The 17,921-nt window shown below is 43.6% G+C and overlaps 1 protein-coding gene across 5 annotated transcripts in view; it reads left to right on the top strand.

The window, feature by feature from the left end:
• SIPA1L1 (signal induced proliferation associated 1 like 1) overlaps nt 1-17,921 on the top strand; it is a 370,713-nt gene that overhangs the window by 217,073 nt on the left and 135,719 nt on the right. The window lies entirely within an intron of this gene.

A 17,921-nucleotide genomic window follows, 5' to 3' on the forward strand; every position in this document is an offset into this window, starting at 1 on the left:
TGAACTGAGCGCTGGGTTTTAATGATCTTGTATTTTCTTGTTGCAGGTGCTGTGGCTTCTATCACAGCACAAACCTCGCCAAAAATTGCCCACTGGGGTCCCCGCTCTGCCACTCTGTAATTTTCAACCTAAAATGGAACGTTAATCCGGCAGAAAGGAAGCGGCAGTTTTTCCTCAGCCCCTCCTCTATGATTTTCTCTGTCAGCACATCCATGTATACTTGCGGTATAGTTACAGTCCTGTAATACGCGTTCGTGTTGTAACTGCTTCACAGCTCTCATTGCGCAGGAGAGCTGTGCGCAGTGTGTGCGCGCTCTTGTGGTGCTTCGGCGAGTCCCTCGCGCATACACTGACAAACGGGGATGTGCAATCTTTGCCGGAATTGGTGCTGACCCGGAAGTACTTACAGGGTCAGCGCCATTGCTGTGCGGGAGCCAATATTTATAAAATGCAATTGCAGTGGAATGGGAGACCTGGAGTGCCCAATAAGATGCCGAGGGAAATCCTGAGTAGGTAAGTAATGCTGCACTGGGTTTTTTTTTCTCACAGGATATTTATACCGATTCAGGAGTACTTTAAGGTGTACCCGAGGTGACGTGATGAGATAATTGTGTATGTATAGTGCCATGCACACAAACCACTAGGCTGCATTTCCATTTTTCTTTTCTTAATTAAAAGTTTAATTTCATGCATGCAAGTGACAGTTTATCTCTTGTCAGACCCTTGTGGGATTATATAGTAACCCTCACTGATAAGGTATTACAGCCATAAAACGTTTGCCTGCAGAGAACAACTTTTGAGAGCAGTGGATAGATACAAAAAGGTATATAGTTCATGTATTTGAGCTCTGGCACACCTAATAGACCGCCATTGAGCGGAAACAATAAATAGCTAAATCTGCTTTGTAAATGTTAACATATAAAATAAAACCATTGGATATCTAAAGTCGTTTTCAGGAGTAGCAGGATAGATACAATTGTTTATCTCATCAGTTTATTTTCACTTGTATCTATACTGTTACTTAGACATGTAGTTTGTAAAATATGTTCAGAAGGGAAAGCCTCAGGCTGACGCACGTTTTGCGATACTGCTGTGATTGCATCTTAAGAGGCAGAGTGAGCAGTCCTAGAAATGAAAATGCATTTTGTCAAGCATTTGTTTTAACCGTAGATTTATGTATACATGTTAATTCTATCTCCTCAGTCACATAAGCCCAGTTTGTCTAACATATCTTTGTTTATTAGACCTGCTATTACTCTGATTAGTTTAGCAGGCCATATTTGTTAAAAAAACAACATTTTTTTCATATAATTTGGTACCCAAAAAACTGTATTCCAGTATTCTAGATGTGACCTTAGTCTCCTTACACACTGTATGCAATTATGTATGCAGCATTGCACGGCGAACTGTTTAGCATGGACCCATTGTTATAAATGGTTCCTCTCATAATTTCTCTCCTTTTACTGGACAGCACTCACTTCTACCATTCATTTCTGGGAATGTCAGCCATACTGCAAGTAACACCTCACAGAAATAGTGTGAAATGGGTTATAATGCTGGGAATACACAATTAGCTTTTTCGACAGATTTACTGGCTGATCGGTTTTCTGTTAATTTTTAGATCGATTTACATTTACTTCTATGAGAAAATCGATCATAATCAGATTGGACCTGTCCGCCATTATCTATCAAGCCATCTATCTGCCAAAAGAACTCGTGGTGTATTTCCAGCCTAAAAGAGGCAGGAGTATACTGGCATTGCATGTTTTTCCCCTTTTATGCATCCTAAAATTTCATTTCCTTTAGCTGCTGCTTCTTTACATGCTGCTTTATAACCGGGAGTAACTAGGCCCCACCGGGCCCCACTGCAGGAATTCTGAGTGGCGAGCGCCCCCCCCCCCCCCGGGCCCTCTCAGGGCCGTTTTGGGAGGCTGGAATGGTTGCATCATAAGGGGAAAGCCATGGCTACCTTCAGCGGGGAGGGAGGACGTTGGACCCCCCCCCCCCTTCACCTCGGGGCTCTCCCCTCCAGCTTAAATTCCTGTCTGGGCAGCGGCAGCTACATACCTTCCGTGCGCTCCAGCGTGCGTTCCTCACTCTGAGGAATGCACGGAAGGTATGTAGCTGCCGCTGCCCATACAGTAATTTAAGCTGGAGGGGAACGCAGAGGGGAGAGCCCTTAGGTAAGGGAGGGGGGGGGGAACGTCCCCCCTCCCCGCCGAGTATGGCTATGGCTTTCCCCTCATGCTGCGACCCCTCCAGCTTAAATTACTGTACCAAAACAGCCCCCCCCCCCCGCAGGAGCAGGGGCTGCAGGGCCAATTGTTACGCCAGTGTTTGTAAAGCATGGGTCTGGCATGGACAGGCACTTGTTTCTAATCAGAAAGCTTGGCTTCAGAGTAATTGAAAGAGGGGAGGGAGCAAGCAGTTTACATTACTTACCTTCTAATCACCTCCCTTTTTTTTCTGTCAGTGGTCATGTTCTGCGGGGGCACACATTTAGAAACCTTTCTGTCACTTCCAAAATAGCGCTGACCCTGAAAGAACTTCGGGGGCATCACTCATTCTGAGACACAATGGGCGTTTCTGTTCATGAGCTAGAGACAGTAATGCTCTGGACACAATGTCATTGGAAGACCTGGGGGGGAGGTGGGGTGGGGTTCTGATTTGGCAACAAGGGGCAGTGGACTGACAGGGTGCAGACAGAGGAGGAGGTCTCTTCCTTCTCGTTCATATTCATGCTTCAGACTAGAATTGCAAATACTTGTGGGGGTGCTGAGAGGTAAGAATGGTGCTGTGATATGTCATAGCACCACTCTTAGCAAAAATGGGTATTGGAATAGCACCATAAGCAACAAATTTGCAGTGTCAGTGTGCAGTACCTGTCCTGTGCACCGATAGGATTAGTCCAGTGTTCAAAAGTGACGGTCCACGCCACTGCTCCAAAAAAAATGCCCTAGGCTACCTAACGGCAAGGATTTTTAACTTTGTTGTGCAATAAAGGCATGTTTTGTTTTGTTTTTGTTTGTTTTTTGTTTTATTTGTGGTGCAGACCTTCGCTTTTGAACACAGCACCACTTTCACATACACAATTATCATCAAAAACCCACTTTCTGTTCAGGGATTCTTTAAATGCATATAAACATTGTGCTAGAATTAGAACTTTAAATTCTGCATGTAACTTAGTATAAGTCTTCTTCAAAAGAGTGAAGACTATGCATTGATTCATGGGGAATGTATTTGTTTTTATTGCTCATGGTAACCAGACCTTTTCAAACCGGCATGGCAGAAATGACAGGTGGAAACAGGACAAACATTTTAGCGAATCAGCAGTCATTTTCATTTACACAGAGGAAGACAAATGCAAAGCCGTACAGTTGATGCACTTCCTTTGACTAGATAGAAACGTTAGACATTTCAGACGTAATGCACTCATCATTATTATATTACTTCTAAAGCACCATCCTGTCCCATGCCATTAAACAAAGGGCAATGTAAACAATGTAGGCCATAGTGAGTAACAATACATTAGTAGTACATATCTATGCAATAGGAACATCTTGCAATACAAATATATAAGTAATGCAAAGTATAACAATTATCGGTAATATTAATAAAAGCTTGCATAGAACCATTACAATAGAGAAAAACAATAGGTGGAGGGCCCCACCCTTACAAGCTTACAACTTAACCACTTAAAGGGAACCTAAACTGTGAAGGATATGGATTTTTCCTTTTAAAATAATACCAGTTGCCTGAATCGCCTGCTGATCCTGTGTCTCTAATACTTTGAGCCACAGCCCCTGAACAAGCATGCAGATCAGGTGCTCTGACTGAAGTCAGACTGGATTAGCTGCATGCTTGTTTCAGGGTGTGATTCAGCCACTATTGCAGTCACAGAGATCAGCTGGACTGCCAGGCAACTGGTATTGTTTAACAGGAAACATCCATATCACTCTCAGTTAAGGTTCCCTTTAAGGACTGCAGTCATAAAACCCTTTAAGGACCAGAGCCTTTTTTTCCATTCGGACCACTGCAGCTTTCACGGTTTATTGCTCAGTCATACAACCTACCACCTAAATGAATTTTACCTCCTTTTCTTGTCACTAATACAGCTTTCTTTTGGTGCTATTTGATTGCTGCTGCGAGTTTTACTTTTTATTATATTCATCAAAAAAGACATGAATTTTGTCAAAAAAATGACGACTTCAACTTTCTGTGCTGACATTTTTCAAATAAAGTAAAATTTCCTATACATTTGAGCGCGAAAGTTATTCTGCTACATGTCTTTGATAAAAAAAAACCATTCAGTGTATATTTATTGGATTGGGTAAAAGTTATAGCGTTTACAAACTATGATGCAAAAAGTGAATTTTCCCATTTTCAAGCATCTCTGACTTTTCTGCGCACCTGTCAGGTTTCATGAGGGGCTAAAATTCCAGGATAGTACAAATACCCCCCAAATGACCCCATTTTGGAAAGAAGACATCCCAAAGTATTCAGTGAGAGGCATGGTGAGTTCATTGAAGATTTTATTTTTAGTCACAAGTTAGCGGAAAATGACACTTTGTGACAGAAAAAAGCTTCCATTTCTTCTAACTTGCGACAAAAAAAAAAGAAATCTGCCACGGACTCACTATGCTCCTCTCTGAATACCTTGAAGTGTCTACTTTCCAAAATGGGGTCATTTGTGGGGTGTGTTCACTGTCCTGGCATTTTGGGGGGTGCCTAATTGTAAGCACCCCTGTAAAGCCTAAAGATGCTCATTGGACTTTGGGCCCCTTAGCGCAGTTAGGCTGCAAAAAAGTGCCACACGTGGTATTGCCGTACTCAGGAGAAGTAGTATAATGTGTTTTGGGGTGTATTTTTACACATACCCATGCTGGGTGGGAGAAATATCTCCGTAAATGACAATTTTTTTTATTTTTTTTACACACAATTGTCAATTTATAGAGATATTTCTCCCACTCAGCATGGGTATGTGGAAAAATACACCCCAAAACACATTATACTACTTCTCCTGAGTACGGCGATACCACATGTGTGGCACTTTTTTGCACCCTAACTGCGCTAAGGGGCCCAAAGTCCAATGAGTACCTTTAGGATTTCACAGGTCATTTTGAGAAATTTCGTTTCAAGACTGCTCCTCACGGTTTAGGGCCCCTAAAATGCCAGGACAGTATAGGAATCCCACAAATTACCCCATTTTAGAAAGAAGACACCCCAAGGTATTCCATTAGGAGTATGGTGAGTTCATAGAAGAATTTTTTTTTGTCACAAGTTAGCGGAAATTGATTTTAATTGTTTTTTTTCACAAAGTGTCATTTTCCGCTAACTTGTGACAAAAATAAAATCTTCTATGAACTCACCATACTCCTAACGGAATACCTTGGGGTGTCTTCTTTCTAAAATGGGGTCATTTGTGGGGTTCCTATACTGCCCTGGCATTTTAGGGGCCCTAAACCGGGAGGAGTAGTCTTGAAACCAAATGTCGCAAAATGACCTGTGAAATCCTAAAGGTACTCATTGGACTTTGGGACCCTTAGCGCACTTAGGGTGCAAAAAAGTGCCACACATGTGGTACCGCCGTACTCAGGAGAAGTAGTATAATGTGTTTTGGGGTGTATTTTTACACATACAGATGCTAGGTGGGAGAAATATCTCTGTAAATGACAATTATTTGATTTTTTTTTACACACAATTGTCCATTTACAGAGAGATTTCTCCCACCCAGCATGGGTATGTATAAAAATACACCCCAAAACACATTATACTACTTCTGAGTACGGCGATACCACATGTGTGACACTTTTTTGCAACCTAGGTGCGCTAAGGGGCCTAACGTCCTATTCACAGGTCATTTTGAGGCATTTGGATTCTAGACTACTCCTCACGGTTTAGGGCCCCTAAAATGCCAGGGCAGTATAGGAACCCCACAAGTGACCCAATTTTAGAAAGAAGGCACCCCAAGGTATTCCGTTAGGGGTATGGTGAGTTCATAGAAGATTTTATTTTTTGTCACAAGTTAGTGAAAAATGACACTTTGTGAAAAAAACAATAAAAATCCAATTTCCGCTAACTTTTGACAAAAAAAAAAAACTTCTATGAACTCATCATACACCTAACAGAATACCTTGGGGTGTCTTCTTTCTAGAATGGGGTCATTTGTGGGGTTCCAATACTGCCCTGGCATTTTAGGGGCCCTAAACCGTGAGGAGTAGTCTTGAACCCAAATGTCTCAAAATGACCTGTGAAATCCTAAAGGTACTCATTGGACTTTGGGCCCCTTAGCACAGTTAGGCTGCAAAAAAGTGTCACACATGTGGTATCGCCGTACTCAGACGAAGTAGTATAATGTGTTTTGTGGTGTATTTTTACATATAACCATGCTGGGTGGGAGACATATCTCTGTAAATGACACATTTTTGATTTTTTTTTACACACAATTGTCCATTTACAGAGAGGTTTCTCCCACCCAGCATGGGTATGTGTAAAAATACACCACAAAACACATTATACTACTTCTCCTGAGTATGGCGATACTACATGTGTGCCAGGGCAGTATAGGAACCCCACAAGTGACCCCATTTTAGAAAGAAGACACCCCAAGGTATTCCGTTAGGGGTATGGTGAGTTCATAGAAGATTTTATTTTTTGTCACAAGTTAGTGAAAAATGACACTTTGTGAAAAAAACAATAAAAATCCAATTTCCGCTAACTTTTGACAAAAAATAAAATCTTCTACTTGTGGGGTTCCTATACTGCCCTGGCATTTTACGGGCCCAAAACTGTGAGTAGTCTGGAAACCAAATTTCTCAAAATGACTGTTCAGGGGTATAAGCATCTGCAAATTTTGATGACAGGTGGTCTATAAGGGGGCAAATTTTGTGGAAACGGTCATAAGCAGGGTGGCCTCTTAGATGACAGGATGTATTGGGCCTGATCTGATGGATAGGAGTGCTAGGGGGGTGACAGGAGGTGATTGATGGGTGTCTCAGGGGGCGGTTAGAGGGGAAAATAGATGCAATCAATGCACTGGGGAGGTGATCGGAAGGGGGTCTGAGGGGGATCTGAGGGTTTGGCCGAGTGATCAGGAGCCCACACGGGGCAAATTAGGGCCTGATCTGATGGGTAGGTGTGCTAGGGGGTGACAGGAGGTGATTTATGGGTGTCTCAAGGTGTGATTAGAGGGGGGAAATAGATGCAAGCAATGCACTAGCGAGGTGATCAGGGCTGGGGTCTGAGGGCGTTCTGAGGTGTGGGCGGGTGATTGGGTGCCCGCAAGGGGCAGATTAGGGTCTAATCTGATGGGTAACAGTGACAGGTGGTGATAGGGGGTGATTGATGGGTAATTAGTGGGTGTTTAGAGGAGAGAAGAGATGTAAACACTGCACTTGGGAGGTGATCTGATGTCGGATCTGCGGGCGATCTATTGGTGTGGGTGGGTGATCAGATTGCCCGCAAGGGGCAGGTTAGGGGCTGATTGATGGGTGGCAGTGACAGGGGGTGATTGATGGGTGGCAATGACAGGGGGTGATTGATTGGTGATTGACAGGTGATCAGTGGGTTATTACAGGGAATAACAGATGTAAATATTGCACTGGCGAATTGATAAGGCGGGGGTCTGAGGGCAATCTGAGCGTGTGGGCGGGTGATTGGGTGCCCGCAAGGGTCTAATCTGATGGGTAACAGTGATAGGGGGTGATTGATGGGTAATTAGTGGGTGTTTAGAGGAGAGAATAGATGTAAACAATGGATTTGGGAGGTGATCTGATGTCGGATCTGCGGGCGATCTATTGGTGTGGGTGGGTGATCAGATTGCCCGCAAGGGGCAGGTTAGGGGCTGATTGATGGGTGGCAGTGACAGGGGGTGATTGATGGGTGGCAGTGACAGGGGGTGATTGACAGGTGATCAGTGGGTTATTACAGGGAAGAACGGATGTAAATAATGCACTGGCGAATCGATAAGGGGGGGTTTGAGGGCAATCTGAGCGTGTGGGCGGGTGATTGGGTGCCCGCAAGGGTCTAATCTGATGGGTAAAAGTGACAGGTGGTGATAGGGGGTGATTGATGGGTGATTGATGGGTAATTAGTGGGTGTTTAGAGGAGAGAATAGATGTAAACAATGGATTTGGGAGGTGATCTGATGTCGGATCTGCGGGCGATCTATTGGTGTGGCTGGGTGATCAGATTGCCCGCAAGGGGCAGGTTAGGGGCTGATTGATGGGTGGCAGTGACAGGGGGTGATTGACAGGTGATCAGGGGGGATAGATGCATACAGTACACAGGGGGGGGGGAGGGTCTGGGGGGGTCTGGGGAGAATCTGAGGGGTGGGGGGGTGATCAGGAGGTAGCAGGGGGCAGTTTAGGGACTAAAAAAAAATAGCGTTGACAGATAGTGACAGGGAGTTATTGATGGGTGATTAGGGGGGTGATTGTGTGCAAACGGTGGTCTGGGGGGTGGGCAGGGGGGTCTGAGGGGTACTGTGGGCGATCAGGGGGCAGGGGGGGGCAGATCAGTGTGTTTGGGTGCAGACTAGGGTGGCTGCAGCCTGCCCTGGTGGTCCCTCGGACACTGGGACCACCAGGGCAGGAGGCAGCCTGTATAATACACTTTGTAAACATTACAAAGCGTATTATACGCTTCCTATCCGGCGATCGTCGGGTTAACAACCCGCCGGTGCTTCCGATTGGCCGGCGGGTTGACGTCGCGGGTGGGCGGAGCCTATTGCCGGCGGATGCGCGCGCATCCCAGCGCGCGATCCCCGGCCAGAGAGTGCCCCAGGACCTGACGCCAATCTGCGTTACGTGGTCCTGGGGCTGCCACTTTGCCGCCGCCAATATGAAGTAGGCGGTCGGCTAGTGGTTAAAGGATACCCAAAGTGACGTGTGACATGAGATAGACATGGGTATGTACAGTGCCAAACACACTAACTATGCTGTGTCCTTTTTTTCCTTTCTCTGCCTGAAAGCGTTAAATACCAGGTATGCAAGTGGCTGACGCAGTCCTGACTCAGACAGGAAGCGACTACAGTGTGACCCTCACTGATCAGAAATTCCAACTATAAAACTCTTTTCTAGCAGAAAATGGCTTCTGAGAGCAGGAAAGCGATATAAAGGGTCAATAGTTCATAGATTTTAGCTTTGGCATACTTCAATGAATGTATCATTGAGCAAAAACAATAAAACAGTACAAACTTAAAAAGTAGATTTAAACAAAATAAAACTGTGGAATATCTTAAGTCATTTTTAGAAGAAGGAAGTTAGATAAAATTGTTTATTTCATTTGTTTATTTTCGCTTCGGGTGTCCTTTAAAGAACGGTATGAAAAGACTAGGTTAGGTGACATAACAGAAGCATAGGAAGCAGGAAGTCTTGTTTTACTTTTGTTAAATTTGAGGAAGTAGTAGAACATGAATAAAGAAACATGCGGTCAGTGACATAGGGTTCTAGAGAAGAGAGGTCAGGGAATTGAGTGTCTGCATAGAAGGGATACTAAAAGCCAAAGGTGTATACAACTTGTCTGTGTCCTATAAATACAAAATTAGAAAATACAAAAAAAAAAATCTGGGCCTTGAATTACCCCAACAAACAAGCAGGCATGGAACAGTTATGATTTTACAATGACAAGTGAAAAAAAGTTCAATTCATGCAAGACTTTTATCACCTTTCATTGCGCTCAGTTTACTTCTATGACTTCTTCTAAAGTTGTAACTACAGTTTTTATAACGTATTTGGCCGTACTTGGATCAGCTAAGGTCTCTCAGAATGCAGGATTATATTTGTGGGGGTTTTCCCCCCGTTTTGGTTGATTATGGTGAAGAATTTTTCTGTGAGCAGTCATAGGAACTATGTTACATTTCTGCAGGAACATATGCAGAAAAAGGGTGGGTGCCACAGTGATTTGGGCATCGGGATAATGGAATATCAGTAAAACTGTGCACTGGCTAATACCAGTAGTAGAATATCAGTAATATTCAGAGATTCTACCATCACTTCCGTCTACCAAACCCCTAACCTTATATCCACTTGTAAGTTCAGAGATGGCTTGCCAAAGTACGCTTGCATTCTTGCTGTATTCATTGTTTTGGTCTAGCTTTTGTCATTCTTCTGGCATCTTTCTGGTCTGTGATTGGTTATCTGAGGGGTTTTTGTTTATGGTGAGTCTTTATTCTCTTGATGGTGTTGTTAGGTGATCTTTTTATAGCCTTCAGTGCTTTATTTCTAGTGTTTAGAGACATTTAGTTAATTTGTAGAATTAAACTGTGCAGCTAGTCATGATTCATAATGGATCCTGATGTAACCTCAGAAAATGTTACCATTCTGCCCTTTATGGGGAAAAAGGTAAATGTCTAACGTAAATGACATGAATAGCCCTAAAGAGGAGCAGTAACCAAGGATTGAACTTCATCCCATTCAGTAGCTGATACCCCAATAATATTCTCCATCATTATTCAGAATACAGTGTGAATACAAACAGGCAGCCTGTTGGGCACAAGTTCCATGGTGTGCACCGGGGACAGAGAATGAAATGGCTCTGTGGGGACACAGACTCCAATGAAAAATTTCAAACGTTTCTGACCTTTTTCCACATTATTCAGAACCAAAAGTAAATAAAATCCTGATATTGGGTTTTAAACAAATGTCCCGTCTGGCTGGCCTGTTGATTATTTGGCTTTAGTACTGTGTTTTTTGGCCTGGAACAAGCATGCTTGTCCTGGATGAGTGAGTCACAATATTAATACATGGGATCTGTTTGGCTGTTAGGAAATACGTTTTTAAATTTGTTTGCAGTGAAGTAGGTATTGGCATCTCCATTTTCCTTTATCTACAAGTATCCTTTAAAAGGCTGTGCATTCACTGTAGTGCTTCCTTAATTTTTTTTTTACGTGAATATGACAGACAGAACTGTTTTTTAAGTCTGATTTCATCGTTTGTGCTGAAAGTATCTCACATTCTTGATTTGACAAGTGTCACAATGGTTTAACAAAAAGTGGTGTAGATCCACTCCTTGTATCTCATACATTCTATGTATCTGCAAGTAAATCATAAGCAATTGGTAGATGCCTCCATGGAATGATGACCTAACTCTAACACTCAAACTATGGAAAACCTACTTCACATTTTTCTAGAAACATTGTTTTTTTTTTTTTTCTAATTCAGACAGCGGACTATTGAGCCAGCAGGGGCAATATTGAGCTGTTCCAAGTGTTTACAAAACATATGCTTTGAGTCATATGGGAGAAAAGTGCTTTACAAATGTTATTGTATTGTATAGAGTAGGCCAATAAAAAAAAGTTTTGACAGGAATATCTCCTAAGCAGTGTAGTACTAAGTAGTGCCATGTTACTATCATTTCAAGTTTTGGGTTTAAGGCCTTAAAGGGACACTTAAGTCAAACAAAAAAAATGAGTTTGACTCACCTAGGGCTTCCAATAGCCCCCTGCAGCTGTCCGGTGCCCTCGCCGTCTCCCTCCGATCCTCCTGGCCCGCCGGCATCCACTTCCTGTTTCGGTGACAGGAGCTGACAGGCTGGGGACGCGAGTGATTCTTAGCGTTCCCAGACACATTAGCACCCTCTATGCTGCTATATGGTATATGATATATGCTATGGCAGCATAGATGGCGCTATTGTGGCCAGGAACGCGAAGAATCACTCGCGTCCCCAGCCTGTCAGCTCCTGTCACCGAAACAGGAAGTGGCTGCCGGCGGGGCCAGGAGGATCGGAGGGAGATGGCGAGGGCATCGGCCAGCTGCAGCGGGCTATTGGAAGCCCCAGGTGAGTAAAACTCATTTTTTTTGTTTGACTTAAGTGTCCCTTTAAAGAGGTTGTGGAAAAAGTGACTGTCCGCAATAGCGATCGGGATCTGATTTGCTTTCATGGTGGTTCCAGGTAGAGACCTGCAGCGGGTCGGGTACCTGCGAGTAACCCGAAATGCGGGTCTGGTTCGGGTACCCGAATTGATTTAAGGTGCGGGTAGCGTTGCAGGTAGCGGTGTGCGGGTGCGGGTCGCGGGTAGTAAAAGCAAGCTAAAAACCTTCTTTCGCTTTGGTTTGTGTATAAAAATCGTTTTTTATTAACTTTACAGCTCCACAATGTTACTTTAAATGTGCACTTTAGAAGAAAATGTAAAAAAGCGGGTAGCGGGCCTGCGGGTCGGGTGCGGGTAGTGGTTCTGTGTTATCCATAGCTGTGCCCAAGCAATTTCTACTTATAAATTCAGAGGTGAGGAGAAATGACAGTGCAGCTAATGATGTAGCATTTTCCAATGGGCAGGGAGGATAACATTAAAGAGACTCCGTAACAAAAATTGCATCCTGTTTTTTATCATCCTACAAGTTCCAAAAGCTATTCTAATGTGTTCTGGCTTACTGCAGCACGTTCTACTATCACCATCTCTGTAATAAATCAACTTCTCTCTCTCTTGTCAGACTTGTCAGCCTGTGTCTGGAAGGCTGCCAAGTTCTTCAGTGTTATGGTTCTGCTATGAACTCCCCCTTTCAGGCCCCTCTCTGTACACTGCCTGTGTGATATTTAGATTAGTGCAGCTTCTCTCTGTTCTATTATCTTTTACAAGCTGGATAAATCCTCCTCTGAGCTGGCTGGGCTTTCACATACTGAGGAATTACATACAGGCACAGCTGTCTGCACTCTGCAGGAAGAAATAGACACTTCAGTGGAAGATAGCTGCAGGGGGAAAGAAACACACAAATGATCTCTTGAGATTCAAAAGGATGGCTGTATACAGCCCGCTTGTGTATGGATGTATTTTCTATGTGTGGACATACTGTACATCAATCTACTTCCTGTTTTGGTGGCCATTTTGTTTATAAACAAACTTTTTAAAACTGTTTTTAACCACTTTTAATGCGGCGAGGAGCGGCGAAATTGTGACAGAGGGTAATAGATGTCCCCTAACGCACTGGTATGTTTACTTTTGTGCGATTTTAACAATACAGATTCTCTTTAAGCTTGTTTATTGCTGTTGTTTAAAGGACAACTGCAACAAGACAGATCAAAACATCAATAGGGTGGACACGTTGCTACACAGTTTTTCATTCAATACTTTTATAGAAGGGCAGTCGTCCGCAAAATCGCCTGATGTATGGCCACCTTAACCTCCCTGGCGGTAAGCCCGTGCTGAGCACGGCTATGCCGCCGGAAGGCACCGCTCAGGCCCTGCTGGGCCGATTTGCATAATTTTTTTTTTTTGCTAGCTGCGTGTGCAATGTGATCGCCGCCGCCGATCCGCCGCTATTCGTCGCGCCGCGGCCCCCCCTCCCCAGACCCCGTGCGCTGCCTGGCCAATCAGTGCCAGGCAGCGCAGTGGGGTGGATCGGAGTCCCCTTTGACGTCACGACGGCGGTGAAGTCATCCGGCCCGTCGCCATGGCCCCGATCGCCGGAGGGGCTGGGGGGATGCCGCTGAGCAGCGGCTATCATGTAGCGAGACCTTGTCTGGCTACATGGAAAAAAAAAATTTTCCGCTCAGTGGTTCCGTTGAACCAACTGTCGTTCAAACGACTGTTAGGTCCGTACATGTGTCCAACTAATAGACGTTCAAACAGCAAGTCGTTTTATCAGTCTTTTAACCACTTCAGCCTTCACTGTTGTTTCACCTTATGCAGCTGAGGAACTTTCACCTCCCATTCATTCACCAATAACTTTATCACTGCCTACCACAACGAAAATATTTATACCTTGTTTTTTCCGTCACCACTTAGGCTTTCTTTGGGTGGTATAGTTTGCTAAGAATTATTGTATTATAAATCCATTTTAACAGGAAGAAAAAAAAATGGAAACAATTCATTATTTCTCAGTTTTCACCCATTATAGTTTTAAAATAATACATGCTACCGTAATTAAAACCCATGTATTTTATTTTCCCATTTGTCCTGGAATTACACCGTTTAAATTATGTCCCTATCACAGTGTATGGCGCTGATATTTTATGTGGAAGGAAAGGTGCATTTTCTCAGTTTTTCGTCTCACTTATTACAAGCCTATGATTTAAAAAATAACAGTAATATACCGATCAGCCACTTTGTTGGACAGTATGTACATGATGTCTGTTTGCACTTCGGTTTTCAAATGACCAGTTTAACCTCCTTGGCGTTCGGGGTAAGCCGCGCAGGAGGTTTTCTTCGGCCCTGCTCGGCCGATTTGTTTAATTTTTATTTGCTGCACGCAGCTAGCACTTTGCTAGCTGCGTCAGCACACCGATCGCCGCCTTGCGCTCGATCGCCGCTATCCGTCGCGCCGGGCGCCCCCCCCCCCTCCAGACCCCGTGCGCTGCCTGGCTAATCAGTGCCAGGCAGCGCTGAGCGGTGGATCGGGACTCCCAATGACGTCCCGACGTCGGTGACGTCATCCCGCCCCGTCACCGTTCTTTGAACGGGATTTCCTGATTGGAGATCGCCGAAGGCGATCGAAGCCGGCGGGGGGATGCCGCTGAGCAGCGGCTATCATGTAGCAAGCCCTGGGCTAATTTAAATTTGGTGAAAACTGAAGATAACAAGAAAACTCTGCATCCTTTGCACTTCAGATGCCACAAGCAGCAGATGACAGCAAGCAAGCATGTATGTTATGCCCTGCAAACCTGACAAAGCACTGTCCCCATGATACATGATATATACATGCATATACAGGGGTTGGACAAAATAATGGAAACACATTGAAAATCAACAAAATATATTTTAATATGGTGTAGGTACACCTTTTGCGGCAATTACAACCTCAATTCTCCGAAGTATTGATTCATACAAATTGTGAATTGTTTCCAAAGGAATTTTAGCCCATTCTTTAGTTAAAACACCCTCCAGTTCTTTTAGAGACGATGGCGGCGGAAATCGACTTCTTACTTGAATCTCTAAAAATGACCATAAATGCTCAATAATGTTGAGGGCTGGGGATTGTGGTGGCCAGATGAGATGCTCAACTTTATTAGAATGTTCCTCTTGCCATTCTTTAACAATTCTAGCTGTATGGATTGGGGCATTATCATCTTCAAAGATGGCATTCTCCTCCGGAAACAGTTCTTGAACCATAGGATGAACTTGATCGCCCAAAATTCCTAAATTGTCACGGCTGTTAATTCTTCCATGAAGGGAAATCATTGGCCCAGCGGATTTCAAAGAAATAGCACCCCAGATCATCACAGAACCCTGGCCATGTTTTCCGGTTGGGAGAAGGCAGTCTGGATGAAATGCTTCTTTCGGCTGTCTCCAACTGTACACTCGGCCGGAGGTCGGAAATAAGGTAAACGGTGATTCGTCAGAGAAAATCAAATTTTCCACTGCTCGAGGGACCAATTCTGGTGGTTTCTACATCACTCTAAACGCTTTGAAACATTTGTCTTTGAGAGCAGAGGTTTTCTAATTGCAGTTCTTCGGTGGAATCCAGATTTGTGCAGCTCCCGACTAACAGTTTTTGTGGAAACTGGGTTCTGTAGGTGTTCATTCAGCTCTGCAGTGATTTTAGGAGCCGTGGTCTTGCAAGCTTTTCTAACAATTTGATTTAGAGTCTGACGGTCTCTCTCAGACAACTTCGACTTTCGGCCACAACTGTGCTTTGCTGAGGACATTTTTCCTTCTCTTCAAAGGCAGTCATTACTTTTGAGACAGTACCTCTTGAAATGCCAAGAATTCGGGCAGTTTCTGTTACAGTAGCGCCTGCCATACGAGCACCAACAATTTGGCCTCTTTGAAAGTCTGAAAGATCTGCCATTATTATAAATTATAACAAACTTTGGTTTAAATATCTGTAAAAAACAATAATTTTACTTAAACATATCAAATAACAAAATAATAAACAAAAAAAATTAACATATGTCAAGTTTTGATTGCTTAAAACATGTTCAAAGATTATGATGCCAAAATGTTTGGGGTTTCCATTATGTTGTCCAAGTTTTGTGTTCCTGAGATATTAAGTGCTGTTTCCATGAGCAGCATTCCTTTTCATGTTGGCAAATTGCATTGTGATGATTTAAATTGTGCATTAAGGAATTGTTGCATGTCTGTGGTAATTCCATACATAACTGCATCCGCACACTGTTGGATGAATATTCAGGTCCAGTAGGCCCAGTTTCAGCAAACAGTGCTCTGCAATGGCTCCTAGATAGTGTGAAGGTGGTGCAGTGTGCGTCTGTGTACTAGCCTGCCATTTGCATGCTAACATTTCAAACCTATCGCTACCTTATATCCGTGTCAGCAAAGCTCCTGACTATTAAATATCATAGGGCAGTTTACTGGCATAATTTTCCTACGCAAGCATGACAATTTGAGCTCCTTGTTATAATTTACACATTTGAAGTAAACTTCCAGCAAAATCTTTAGTTTTTGCCTTATTGGATATTGGTTACAACTAGCTTTTGGGCCCTTAAAGTGGAACTAAACTCCGAACTTTCTCTGTTCTAAGAGATATTAGGTACAGCATGATAACCATTGTGGGATCATGGGTTTTTAATTCAGTTTTGTTAAGGATTTCCATAAACTGTAAGTTTTACTTGGATTCACTTCACTGGAAGCACTGAAAGGGTTAAGCCTGTGTTTACACAGGGCAGAGACCCCTTGGCACATCCCACAGGTCTGATGCACAACTGCTGATAAGACGCTCTGATCTAGCTAAATAAGCACAGAGCACAGTCCAGTGAGTTTATTCAGTAACCTTATGTGAAATAAAAACTTGGATCCACTTTGTGTCTGTAAATGGAAGGCCAAGTTAAAAAAAAAAAAAAGAGAAAAAAAACAGGAATCAGGTGGGCCAGTCTGGTAACCAATGTATCATGTTTAGTGGCTAGTGTGACGCCGTCGATATGACAGATCGAATGCGTCATGGAGTTACCAACGCCAGTTCCTTCGCAAACCAACCAAACTGACATTTGTTGGTTTAAAATCCCCTTTTTTTTCTCTTACTCTCTGGCTGCTAACAAACCCTGGCTCTTTGGTAGCTTCTAATTACAGCTTTTTTCACCTCTGTGTGAAAGTGTTTCTACAGCATCCCTGGAAAGGTTATAGCTCATCCATCAGAGATTAGATGGACAGAAGCTAATAAACCGCCCCTTCCCCCAGACTGGTAGGAACCGATCACAGCAGGGGGTTCTCTCAGGATTACCTCAGCTGAAGGATCAAAGAGAATCCATATCCCAGCTGACCTTTCTGTGATCTCACAAATATGAAATCCATCTTTTGTCAAGATGACTTTCCAAATAGGCAACGGCCTTTAGAACCCGCTTACTATGAAATTCGGAACCAACCACACAATTGGATGTTTCCGAATTACAGGTAAGCCCTGCCAAAGCAGAGATATGCATTTTGTTGTCACCGTTCACTCTAAACCCCCCAAGTTTGATATCATTGTTATCGTTAAATTCTGATCGACCTGAAAATGTTATTAGATTTAACATAACCTGGTTTGGTTGGTGGTATGGTTTGAAGATTAGCACACCTATCATGACTATTTTGGTGTTTGTATTTAATCATGACATATTTTGGTGTTCATGCGAGGGACAGGTAGATCTCCTGTTCCAAAGAGGTGTGTGATCCACACCCCCTAATCCCTCCTTGCTGGAGTGGGGGCTATAACCAGAGAGAGCCCAGAAAGCTCTGGGTCCTTTAACTTTTCATCTGACGTCGAAGTAACATCAAATCGACCCGCCCGCAGGACACTGGCCCCAAAACCTCCATCTTGGAACCATTTCTAACAAAGGCTTGTTGGCCGCATGGCAACCGCCATATTGGACTTTACGCCAAAGACTTGCGATTGCCGCATGGACTACCAATAACCATATTTGAACTGTATATTCGGACATTCTGTTTCTTTTCATCTCTACTCTCTATCAAACCAAACTGTTCTAAAGTAAGCTGTGTGTATGTAGTTTAGAAATAAACGAACGATTTTTATCGTTCAGTCTTGTGCCTTTTC

Source organism: Hyperolius riggenbachi, chromosome 9 (genome assembly GCF_040937935.1).
Source record: "Hyperolius riggenbachi isolate aHypRig1 chromosome 9, aHypRig1.pri, whole genome shotgun sequence".
In the NCBI taxonomy this organism is placed as follows: Eukaryota; Metazoa; Chordata; class Amphibia; order Anura; family Hyperoliidae; genus Hyperolius; species Hyperolius riggenbachi.